Below are 14,055 nucleotides of genomic sequence, written 5' to 3' on the forward strand. Positions count from 1 at the left end.
CAGTAAAGAATCCTTACCCTAATGCTCTTACAGTAAAGAATCCTTACCCTAATGCTTTTACAGTAAAGAATCCATACCCTAATGCTCTTACAGTAAAGAATCCATACCCTAATGCTCTTACAGTAAAGAATCCATACCCTAATGCTCTTACAGTAAAGACTCCATACCCTAATGCTCTTACAGTAAAGACTCCATACCCTAATGCTCTTACAGTAAAGACTCCATACCCTAATGCTCTTACAGTAAAGACTCCATACCCTAATGCTCTTACAGTAAAGACTCCATACCCTAATGCTCTTACAGTAAAGAACCCATACCCTAATGCTCTTACAGTAAAGAACCCATATCCTAATGCTCTTACAGTAAAGAATCTGCATCTATCATTATGATTGAACCTCCTTTCCTCTAACTGCAGTGGATGCCTCTTGTCCCTGTTGCAGGCCTAGGTGTTATGATCCGGAACCATGGAAGACCACCATAAACCATTGGTAAAAGGTGACAAGAGCATTGGCAACTAATCTGGCCGCCATCCCCTTACTAACCATCAACACTAGAAGTAGCCGAGGGGTGAAGTAACATCCTGTGCACCGTGAACCCAGCCGGAGAACTAACTATCCTAAAGGAAGGAAAGATGAATAACTCTCTGCCTCAGAAAATAGATAAAGAATAGCAAGCCCCCCACATTCAAAGACTGCGGTGATATAAGAAAACACAATACACAGACAGATGACAGGATTAGCAAAAGGTGAGGTCGTACTGACTAAATAGGACAGGACAGGAAAGGGACTGATGGTGGCCAGAGAAAAACCCTACAAAATTCCAAATTCCTGATAGTACAAAAAGGCCCTCAGATCGTACGATCTGAACTCCGTCCTATACCAGGCGCTCTTGTCATACCAATGAACAGAAAGCAAGAACCATTACAAATTCAACAAGCCACAAACACATGGACTTATAGGAGCTATACTCCAAACATAACTGCAGGGAGTTTCCCAGCTAAGCAACTGAGAGGGAAGATTCCTGCATGCAAATAAACTGATAATAACCACAGTAAGTGACAAACTCAGATAAGAGTAAAAGAACCAAGCAACAAATAAAGAGCCAAGCACTTATCTGGGGTAGATGTGGTCCGGAGCATGATGGAGCAGGCTGGACTTATCTGGGGTAGATGTGGTCCGGAGCATGATGGAGCAGGCTGGTGTACAAAGAACAACTGACATCCGGCATAGCCTGCTAGCAGACCAGGGATTAAATAGGCAGAGAGTTAGCAATGGAAACGCCCATTGCTCAACACACCTGGTCTATGTCCATACCATTCCTGGCCACAAGAGGGAGCCTCACAGCAGCAAAAGCATAACTGACATTCACAACACCTAGGTGTAATGATCATTAGAGAGGTCTCTGTACTGTCCCCTCATATATTTGTTCATTGTAATAAGATCGTACCTAAACCTTTGTTTTTCCAAACTGAGTAACCCCCATTAATAACCTGTCTTGGTGCCGTCCCCCCATTCACTTAATAACCTGTCTTGGTGCCGTCCCCCCATTCACTTAATAACCTGTCTTGGTGCCGTCCCCCCATTCACTTAATAACCTTGGTTGCTCTTCTCTAGTTCTCCGCTGTAGGTCAGCTCTGTCCTTCTTATATACTGGAGACCACGCTTGTACCCAGTATATAATTTTGGTCGCACTAGTGACTTGTATAGGGGTATGTTCTTCTCATCAGCGTCTCGGCCTCTGTTAATGCCTCCCTTTATTGTATTAGCCTTGGCAGCAGCTGCCTGACACTGGTCAGTAAAGGCTTTTTCAGTGTTTTATAATTGAGTGCATAGTTTAACATTTTATTTCCTTTGCCCAAGTGCGTGACCTTACATTTATCCACATTAAATTTCAATTGTCATTTTGCAGTTTACACAAATCCATCTAAATAATTAAATTATCCTCCTCAGTATTACTTACCTTCCATAGCTAAGTATCATCTGCAGATATTACAATTCTACTCTCAGTGCCCCCTACAAGGTCATTAATAAATGTTAAAAAGAAGAGGGCCCAGTACTGACCCCTGTATTACCCCTCTGTTACCTGTGACCCAGTCCCAGTGTGTTCCATTAATAACCGCCCTTTGTTTCTTATCACTGAGCCAGATCTTAACCCAGTTACACATATTTTCTCTTATTCCCACTGATCTCATTTTCTGTATCAAACTTTTGTGTGACTCTGTATCAAATGAAAAATCCATACAGACGACATCCACTGCATTTCCCTTGTCCAGTCTGGAAATTCCCTCCTCATAGAAGGGGATCAGATGAGTCTGACGGGACCGATCCTCCATAATCCCATGCTGATACTGGGTCATGTGGGTGCTATTCTTGAGCTATTCCAAGATGGCGTCTCTTAGGAAACCAAGGATTTTACCCTCGGTAGAGGAGACATTTACCGACCTATAAACTTTCGGTTCAGATTTTGTCTCCTTTATGAATATTGGCCCCACATTTCCATCATTAATCTACAAGTGAAAGTAAATAAACACAAACACATAAAAAATCTTTTATTTGCAATAAAAGACAAAAAAAAGGCCCCCTCTTTTACCACTTTATTAACCCTCCATACCCCCCTCCAGGTCTGACGTAATCCACACGAGGTCCCACGACGCTTCCAGCTCTGCTACATCTGATACAGCGAGCGTAATAGAACATGACTGCCCGCTGTGAGCGCCACGCAGCAACTGAAGTGAGCCGCGCGATAAGCGGTGACGTCACTCGGGTGATTTGCGCAGGGCTGTGGAGTCGGTAAGCCAAACCTTCGACTCCGACTCTACAATAATCAAGATATCTGGATAGAACATAAAATATATTTATTGGATACAACTTTAGAACACAAAAAACTAATAAATTGTAAATATGTAATACACTATGTAATATATATTTATATATATGTAATCTACTGTATATTACATAGTATATTACATATTTACAATTTATTTTTTGTGTTCTAAAGTTGTATCCAATAAATATATTTTATGTTCTATCCAGATATCTTGATTATTGTATCATAAAAATGATGAAATGTCTGATGTTCACATTGTACAATACACTTTTCACTTAAATATAAGCATTATACTAAATATTATTTAGTATGTTTTTGTTAAACTGCTTTTGCCACTTACATAGTGTATTACATAGTGTTATATATACAGTATATATTGTGTGTTACATAGTGTATTACATAGTGTTATATATACAGTATTTATTGTGTGTTACATAGTGTATTACATAGTGTTATATATACAGTATATATTGTGTGTTACATAGTGTATTACATAGTGTTATATATACAGTATATATTGTGTGTTACATAGTGTATTACATAGTGTTATATATACAGTATTTATTGTGTGTTACATAGTGTATTACATAGTGTTATATATACAGTATATATTGTGTGTTACATAGTGTATTACATAGTGTTATATATACAGTATATATTGTGTGTTACATAGTGTATTACATAGTGTTATATATACAGTATATATTGTGTGTTACATAGTGTATTACATAGTGTTATATATACAGTATATATTGTGTGTTACATAGTGTATTACATAGTGTTATATATACAGTATATATTGTGTGTTACATAGTGTGTTACATAGTGTTATATATACAGTATATATTGTGTGTTACATAGTGTATTACATAGTGTTATATATACAGTATATATTGTGTGTTACATAGTGTATTACATAGTGTTATATATACAGTATATATTGTGTTACATAGTGTATTACATAGTGTTATATATACAGTATATATTGTGTGTTACATAGTGTATTACATAGTGTTATATATACAGTATATATTGTGTGTTACATAGTGTTATATATACAGTATATATTGTGTGTTACATAGTGTATTACATAGTGTTATATATACAGTATATATTGTGTGTTACATAGTGTATTACATAGTGTTATATATACAGTATATATTGTGTGTTACATAGTGTATTACATAGTGTTATATATACAGTATATATTGTGTGTTACATAGTGTATTACATAGTGTTATATATACAGTATATATTGTGTGTTACATAGTGTTATATATACAGTATATATTGTGTGTTACATAGTGTATTACATAGTGTTACATATACAGTATATATTGTGTGTTACATAGTGTATTACATAGTGTTATATATACAGTATATATTGTGTATTACATAGTGTATTACATAGTGTTACATATACAGTATATATTGTGTGTTACATAGTGTTATATATAAAGTATATATTGTGTGTTACATAGTGTTATATATACAGTATATATTGTGTGTTACATAGTGTTATATATACAGTATATATTGTGTGTTACATAGTGTATTACATAGTGTTATATATACAGTATATATTGTGTGTTACATAGTGTATTACATAGTGTTATATATACAGTATATATTGTGTTACATAGTGTATTACATAGTGTTATATATACAGTATATATTGTGTGTTACATAGTGTATTACATAGTGTTATATATACAGTATATATTGTGTGTTACATAGTGTATTACATAGTGTTATATATACAGTATATATTGTGTGTTACATAGTGTATTACATAGTGTTATATATACAGTATATATTGTGTGTTACATAGTGTATTACATAGTGTTATATATACAGTATATATTGTGTGTTACATAGTGTATTACATAGTGTTATATATACAGTATATATTGTGTGTTACATAGTGTATTACATAGTGTTATATATACAGTATATATTGTGTGTTACATAGTGTATTACATAGTGTTATATATACAGTATATATTGTGTGTTACATAGTGTATTACATAGTGTTATATATACAGTATATATTGTGTATTACATAGTGTATTACATAGTGTTATATATACAGTATATATTGTGTATTACATAGTGTATTACATAGTGTTATATATACAGTATATATTGTGTGTTACATAGTGTATTACATAGTGTTATATATACAGTATATATTGTGTTACATAGTGTATTACATAGTGTTATATATACAGTATATATTGTGTGTTACATAGTGTATTACATAGTGTTATATATACAGTATATATTGTGTTACATAGTGTATTACATAGTGTTATATATACAGTATATATTGTGTTACATAGTGTATTACATAGTGTTATATATACAGTATATATTGTGTGTTACATAGTGTATTACATAGTGTTATATATACAGTATATATTGTGTGTTACATAGTGTATTAGATAGTGTTATATATACAGTATATATTGTGTGTTACATAGTGTATTACATAGTGTTATATATACAGTATATATTGTGTGTTACATAGTGTATTACATAGTGTTATATATACAGTATATATTGTGTTACATAGTGTATTACATAGTGTTATATATACAGTATATATTGTGTTACATAGTGTATTACATAGTGTTATATATACAGTATATATTGTGTGTTACATAGTGTATTACATAGTGTTATATATACAGTATATATTGTGTGTTACATAGTGTATTACATAGTGTTATATATACAGTATATATTGTGTTACATAGTGTATTACATAGTGTTATATATACAGTATATATTGTGTGTTACATAGTGTATTACATAGTGTTATATATACAGTATATATTGTGTTACATAGTGTATTACATAGTGTTATATATACAGTATATATTGTATGTTACATAGTGTATTACATAGTGTTATATATACAGTATATATTGTGTGTTACATAGTGTATTACATAGTGTTATATATACAGTATATATTGTGTGTTACATAGTGTATTACATAGTGTTATATATACAGTATATATTGTGTGTTACATAGTGTATTACATAGTGTTATATATACAGTATATATTGTATGTTACATAGTGTATTACATAGTGTTATATATACAGTATATATTGTGTTACATAGTGTATTACATAGTGTTATATATACAGTATATATTGTGTGTTACATAGTGTATTACATAGTGTTATATATACAGTATATATTGTGTGTTACATAGTGTATTACATAGTGTTATATATACAGTATATATTGTGTTACATAGTGTATTACATAGTGTTATATATACAGTATATATTGTATGTTACATAGTGTATTACATAGTGTTATATATACAGTATATATTGTGTGTTACATAGTGTATTACATAGTGTTATATATACAGTATATATTGTGTGTTACATAGTGTATTACATAGTGTTATATATACAGTATATATTGTGTGTTACATAGTGTATTACATAGTGTTATATATACAGTATATATTGTGTTACATAGTGTATTACATAGTGTTATATATACAGTATATATTGTGTGTTACATAGTGTATTACATAGTGTTATATATACAGTATATATTGTGTGTTACATAGTGTATTACATAGTGTTATATATACAGTATATATTGTGTGTTACATAGTGTATTACATAGTGTTATATATACAGTATATATTGTGTTACATAGTGTATTACATAGTGTTATATATACAGTATATATTGTGTGTTACATAGTGTATTACATAGTGTTATATATACAGTATATATTGTGTGTTACATAGTGTATTACATAGTGTTATATATACAGTATATATTGTGTGTTACATAGTGTATTACATAGTGTTATATATACAGTATATATTGTGTGTTACATAGTGTATTACATAGTGTTATATATACAGTATATATTGTGTGTTACATAGTGTATTACATAGTGTTATATATACAGTATATATTGTGTGTTACATAGTGTATTACATAGTGTTATATATACAGTATATATTGTGTGTTACATAGTGTATTACATAGTGTTATATATACAGTATATATTGTGTGTTACATAGTGTATTACATAGTGTTATATATACAGTATATATTGTGTGTTACATAGTGTATTACATAGTGTTATATATACAGTATATATTGTGTTACATAGTGTATTACATAGTGTTATATATACAGTATATATTGTGTGTTACATAGTGTATTACATAGTGTTATATATACAGTATATATTGTGTTACATAGTGTATTACATAGTGTTATATATACAGTATATATTGTGTGTTACATAGTGTATTACATAGTGTTATATATACAGTATATATTGTGTGTTACATAGTGTATTACATAGTGTTATATATACAGTATATATTGTGTGTTACATAGTGTATTACATAGTGTTATATATACAGTATATATTGTGTGTTACATAGTGTATTACATAGTGTTATATATACAGTATATATTGTGTTACATAGTGTATTACATAGTGTTATATATACAGTATATATTGTGTTACATAGTGTATTACATAGTGTTATATATACAGTATATATTGTGTTACATAGTGTATTACATAGTGTTATATATACAGTATATATTGTGTGTTACATAGTGTATTACATAGTGTTATATATACAGTATATATTGTATGTTACATAGTGTATTACATAGTGTTATATATACAGTATATATTGTGTGTTACATAGTGTGTTACATAGTGTTATATATACAGTATATATTGTGTGTTACATAGTGTATTACATAGTGTTATATATACAGTATATATTGTGTGTTACATAGTGTATTACATAGTGTTATATATACAGTATATATTGTGTGTTACATAGTGTATTACATAGTGTTATATATACAGTATATATTGTGTGTTACATAGTGTATTACATAGTGTTATATATACAGTATATATTGTGTGTTACATAGTGTATTACATAGTGTTATATATACAGTATATATTGTGTGTTACATAGTGTATTACATAGTGTTATATATACAGTATATATTGTGTGTTACATAGTGTATTACATAGTGTTATATATACAGTATATATTGTGTTACATAGTGTATTACATAGTGTTATATATACAGTATATATTGTGTGTTACATAGTGTATTACATAGTGTTATATATACAGTATATATTGTGTTACATAGTGTATTACATAGTGTTATATATACAGTATATATTGTGTGTTACATAGTGTATTACATAGTGTTATATATACAGTATATATTGTGTGTTACATAGTGTATTACATAGTGTTATATATACAGTATATATTGTGTGTTACATAGTGTATTACATAGTGTTATATATACAGTATATATTGTGTGTTACATAGTGTATTACATAGTGTTATATATACAGTATATATTGTGTGTTACATAGTGTATTACATAGTGTTATATATACAGTATATATTGTGTTACATAGTGTATTACATAGTGTTATATATACAGTATATATTGTATGTTACATAGTGTATTACATAGTGTTATATATACAGTATATATTGTGTTACATAGTGTATTACATAGTGTTATATATACAGTATATATTGTGTGTTACATAGTGTATTACATAGTGTTATATATACAGTATATATTGTGTGTTACATAGTGTATTACATAGTGTTATATATACAGTATATATTGTGTGTTACATAGTGTATTACATAGTGTTATATATACAGTATATATTGTGTTACATAGTGTATTACATAGTGTTATATATACAGTATATATTGTGTGTTACATAGTGTATTACATAGTGTTATATATACAGTATTTATTGTGTGTTACATAGTGTATTACATAGTGTTATATATACAGTATATATTGTGTGTTACATAGTGTATTACATAGTGTTATATATACAGTATATATTGTGTGTTACATAGTGTATTACATAGTGTTATATATACAGTATATATTGTATGTTACATAGTGTATTACATAGTGTTATATATACAGTATATATTGTGTTACATAGTGTATTACATAGTGTTATATATACAGTATATATTGTGTGTTACATAGTGTATTACATAGTGTTATATATACAGTATATATTGTGTTACATAGTGTATTACATAGTGTTATATATACAGTATATATTGTGTGTTACATAGTGTATTACATAGTGTTATATATACAGTATATATTGTGTGTTACATAGTGTATTACATAGTGTTATATATACAGTATATATTGTATGTTACATAGTGTATTACATAGTGTTATATATACAGTATATATTGTGTGTTACATAGTGTATTACATAGTGTTATATATACAGTATATATTGTATGTTACATAGTGTATTACATAGTGTTATATATACAGTATATATTGTATGTTACATAGTGTATTACATAGTGTTATATATACAGTATATATTGTGTTACATAGTGTTATATATACAGTATATATTGTGTTACATAGTGTATTACATAGTGTTATATATACAGTATATATTGTGTGTTACATAGTGTATTACATAGTGTTATATATACAGTATATATTGTGTGTTACATAGTGTATTACATAGTGTTATATATACAGTATATATTGTGTTACATAGTGTATTACATAGTGTTATATATACAGTATATATTGTGTGTTACATAGTGTATTACATAGTGTTATATATACAGTATATATTGTGTGTTACATAGTGTATTACATAGTGTTATATATACAGTATATATTGTGTTACATAGTGTATTACATAGTGTTATATATACAGTATATATTGTGTTACATAGTGTATTACATAGTGTTATATATACAGTATATATTGTGTGTTACATAGTGTATTACATAGTGTTATATATACAGTATATATTGTATGTTACATAGTGTATTACATAGTGTTATATATACAGTATATATTGTGTGTTACATAGTGTGTTACATAGTGTTATATATACAGTATATATTGTGTGTTACATAGTGTATTACATAGTGTTATATATACAGTATATATTGTGTGTTACATAGTGTATTACATAGTGTTATATATACAGTATATATTGTGTGTTACATAGTGTATTAGATAGTGTTATATATACAGTATATATTGTGTGTTACATAGTGTATTACATAGTGTTATATATACAGTATATATTGTGTGTTACATAGTGTATTACATAGTGTTATATATACAGTATATATTGTGTGTTACATAGTGTATTACATAGTGTTATATATACAGTATATATTGTGTGTTACATAGTGTATTACATAGTGTTATATATACAGTATATATTGTGTGTTACATAGTGTATTACATAGTGTTATATATACAGTATATATTGTGTGTTACATAGTGTATTACATAGTGTTATATATACAGTATATATTGTGTGTTACATAGTGTTATATATACAGTATATATTGTGTGTTACATAGTGTATTACATAGTGTTATATATACAGTATATATTGTGTGTTACATAGTGTATATATAACACTATGTAATACACTATGTAACACACAATATATACTGTATATATAACACTATGTAATACACAATATATACTGTATATATAACACTATGTAATACACTATGTAACACACAATATATACTGTATATATAACACTATGTAATACACTATGTAACATACAATATATACTGTATATATAACACTATGTAATACACTATGTAACACACAATATATACTGTATATATAACACTATGTAATACACTATGTAACACACAATATATACTGTATATATAACACTATGTAATACACTATGTAACACACAATATATACTGTATATATAACACTATGTAATACACTATGTAACACACAATATATACTGTATATATAACACTATGTAATACACTATGTAACACACAATATATACTGTATATATAACACTATGTAATACACTATGTAAGTGGCAAAAAACAGTTTTCAACAAAAACATAGTAAATACCATTTGTGCATGACTGATGGACTAGTGAATTGCGCTCCTGGAAACCTAATAAATAAGACACCACACACTGCGTGACATGGATTAAAATTTTGGCCACAGCAGCCCTTTATTTTTAATAAGAAAAAACATCAACAAGAAAAAACAAGATTATCGGCCCAGAGATGTGGTTGTTATAAATCCCAGCCCCATATCCCCCTCCGCCGTGTACACCTAGCTCAAGGGGGAATCTGGGTATACCCCTTGATCATTTTCCTTGTGTCCGCTGAGCTCCTCCCCAGGGACCCATCTATTCCACTGTCCACTGAGCTCCTCCCCAGGGACCCATATTCCACTGTCCGCTGAGCTCTGGCCCAGGGACCCCATTAAAAACATAATTCTCCAACCAACAAAGAGGGGGTTTAAACAACCACATCCCGCCAAGACTCGCTCTTGTGACACCTTACAAGAGTGAGTTCCTCCACAACTTAATGGCTCGTTCTACTCCTTCTTGTATTCTCAACATCCATATATCAATGCCAATGTCATTAAGATGTACCTTATCATCTCTCCAAAAATGTTCCTTTGTATTTTCCAGCATCTGGTGACGTATGGCCACCCCTCCGTTTTCCAACACAAATTTTGTTATTTTTTTTTTATTAACTTTTATCCTTGTATTATTGATGCGAGCCACTGATCGCGCTGTTCTCCACATTTGTCTAGCTACTATATCCGACCAGACCACCACTGTTTCTGGGTAAGACCTCCATAAATTCAACATATCAAGCTTTATGTTCCTAACTAAATGTCTTGATGTTCTTATTGCTAAATCATTACCACCTAAATGGATAAGTAAGACGTCCGGGGGGCGGTAGAACTCCACATGATACTGGATTTCTCTCAACAGCTGATGCCACTGCATTCCCCTCTTTCCTATCCATGTCACCCGTGCCAAGGAACTGGGCAACCCCAACTGTTTGCCATTAGGCCTGACTGCTGCACGTAAGGCCCCCCAAAAAACAATTGAATGTCCCATGATCCAAACCAGGCATTGCTGTTCAGCTAAAACAAAAAACAAAAACACAATTATCACACAATTGTCTAAATAAAGACACAACTACTATAAGATTACCACAATGTACACATATATATACATGTACGCCATTTATAATAAATGTAATCGAATGTAACTCTTAAATCTGCTCGATTCCCATCTCCCGATTTTTTTTTTTTTTTTTTTTTTTTTTTTTAACTATGTCAGGCTCTAAGCCCCATCTAGCAGCTTCTGTGGCTGCTCCTATCCTAAATGAGTGTGAAGTGAATGCATTTGGAGACTCTCCCAATATTGTCAGGCATTTTTTAAGAACTGCTGTGAATTGAAATTGTGACAATGACTTACAATCCTCATGAATTGCTTAAAGGAAACAATGTGATCCATTTTCCTCTACCCTGTTGATCAGTTTTTGACTTTGCCAGAAAACATTCTAATCTGTCTGTGTACTGATGCACGTCCTCGTCTTGTAGACCCCCACTTCTGGTGGAGCTACTCGACACCAACTCGCTGATTCTCAAAAGCGCCAAAAAAAAGGCCAGTGTGAATGCACAACTAAAGAGAAACACTTCAAACGGACTGCTCCAGACTCGGCCTAGTACACTCAGCATCTGCTGCAATAACTGGAAAGAAATCGGACGCCGTTTATCTCTGGTCTTCTTACAACTTTTCCTGTAACCCTTTTGGGCCTGCTTAACTAAAAAATGCTTTGTGTAATCAGTGAAGTCGAGCAACTTAAACCAAAAAGCTAATCCAGACATTTTACTATCAATAGTGGACAATGAAGTACCATCCACAAAGGCCCTGCTAATGTAAAATAACAACAAGGAAACATTGTCATGTAACCTGGCATCATGTCCCACTAGAGCACACAAGTCTTCCCATTCCCTCCATGCTGACTGGTACCTCTGCCCTGTGCTTACACCCACAGACCGTTCTATCAGAGCGTATGCGGTGTCACTGGCAGTGACCATAGAAAATCCGGACACTTCTTGCCTTGTACCTCTGCCATCGGGGCTAACGAACGGAATCTGTCCCACTGAAAACGAGACAGAGCATCAGCCACAGAATTGCACACACCGGGGACATGCACAGCTGTAATCTGACAATTTGACTTTAAACAGCGCAGCACTAGATGACGCAGCAACGTAACAACAGGCAGGGAAGAAGCTGATTGTTTGTTGATGACTTCTACAACTCCCAAGTTATCACAATGAAATCTCACTTTTCGGTTTTGGAAAATATTGCACCAAATTTCACAAGCAACCACTATGGGGAACAATTCAAGGAGTACTAAGTTTCGTGTTAACCCATTGTTTCTCCAACTCTCTGGCCACCTATCTGCACACCACTGTCCAGAACAATATGCACCAAAACCAGTTGACCCCGCTGCATTCAGTGTGGATGTCTAGATCAAAATTTGAAACCGGTGGTCTGATCCACAATGACCTCCCATTAAACTCCATTAAGAACTGTTCCCATACCGCCAGATCGTCCTTTAATGTTCTAGCCAGCCGCACAAAGTGATGTGGAAAGGTTATGCCTGAGGTAGCTGCAGCTAGGCGCCTACAAAAAACTCTACCCATTGGAATAATGCGACACGCAAAGTTCATTTTTCCTAACAGCGATTGTAGATCCTTTAATCTGATCTTACGGTGGGATCTAGCTTCTCTGACTGCCTCCAGCAGATCACTGACCTTGTCATCCGGTAATCTGCACTCCATTGCTTCACTGTCAATCAAAATTCCTAAAAACTTGATAAGTGTAGACGGGCCTTCTGTTTTATCTGATGCTAACGGTACTCCAAAACACTTAAAAACCGACTGAATCGCTGCCAATAATGAAGCACAAACAAATGACTTTGGTGGACCAATACATAGGAAATCATCTAGATAATGCAGGACAGAACGCACGCCGGCTTCCTTCTTTACTACCCACTCCAAAAATGTGCTAAATGATTCAAACAAGGAGCATGAGATGGAGCAGCCCATCGGTAAACACAAGTCTACATAAAACCTGCCACTGACAACCCAAGAGATGGAAGCTTTCTGGATGGACTGGTAAGAGTCTAAAGGCAGCTTCAATGTCTGTTTTTGCCATTAAAGCTCCTCTGCCGTACTTCTGAACCCATGCAATCGCTGTATCAAATGAAGTATACGAGACTGTGCAAAGTTCCTGATCCATTCCATCATTAACTGAGCTTCCATGAGGGAAGGACAGATGATGGATCAGCC

At 31.8% G+C, this 14,055-nt stretch overlaps 1 protein-coding gene across 1 annotated transcript in view; it reads left to right on the forward strand.

Moving 5' to 3' along the window:
- ACAD9 (acyl-CoA dehydrogenase family member 9) overlaps nt 1-14,055 on the forward strand; it is a 78,188-nt gene that overhangs the window by 823 nt on the left and 63,310 nt on the right. The gene's annotated exons all lie outside the window — the stretch shown is intronic.

The sequence above is a fragment of the Anomaloglossus baeobatrachus genome, chromosome 8 (genome assembly GCF_048569485.1).
Source record: "Anomaloglossus baeobatrachus isolate aAnoBae1 chromosome 8, aAnoBae1.hap1, whole genome shotgun sequence".
Lineage (NCBI taxonomy): Eukaryota > Metazoa > Chordata > Amphibia > Anura > Aromobatidae > Anomaloglossus > Anomaloglossus baeobatrachus.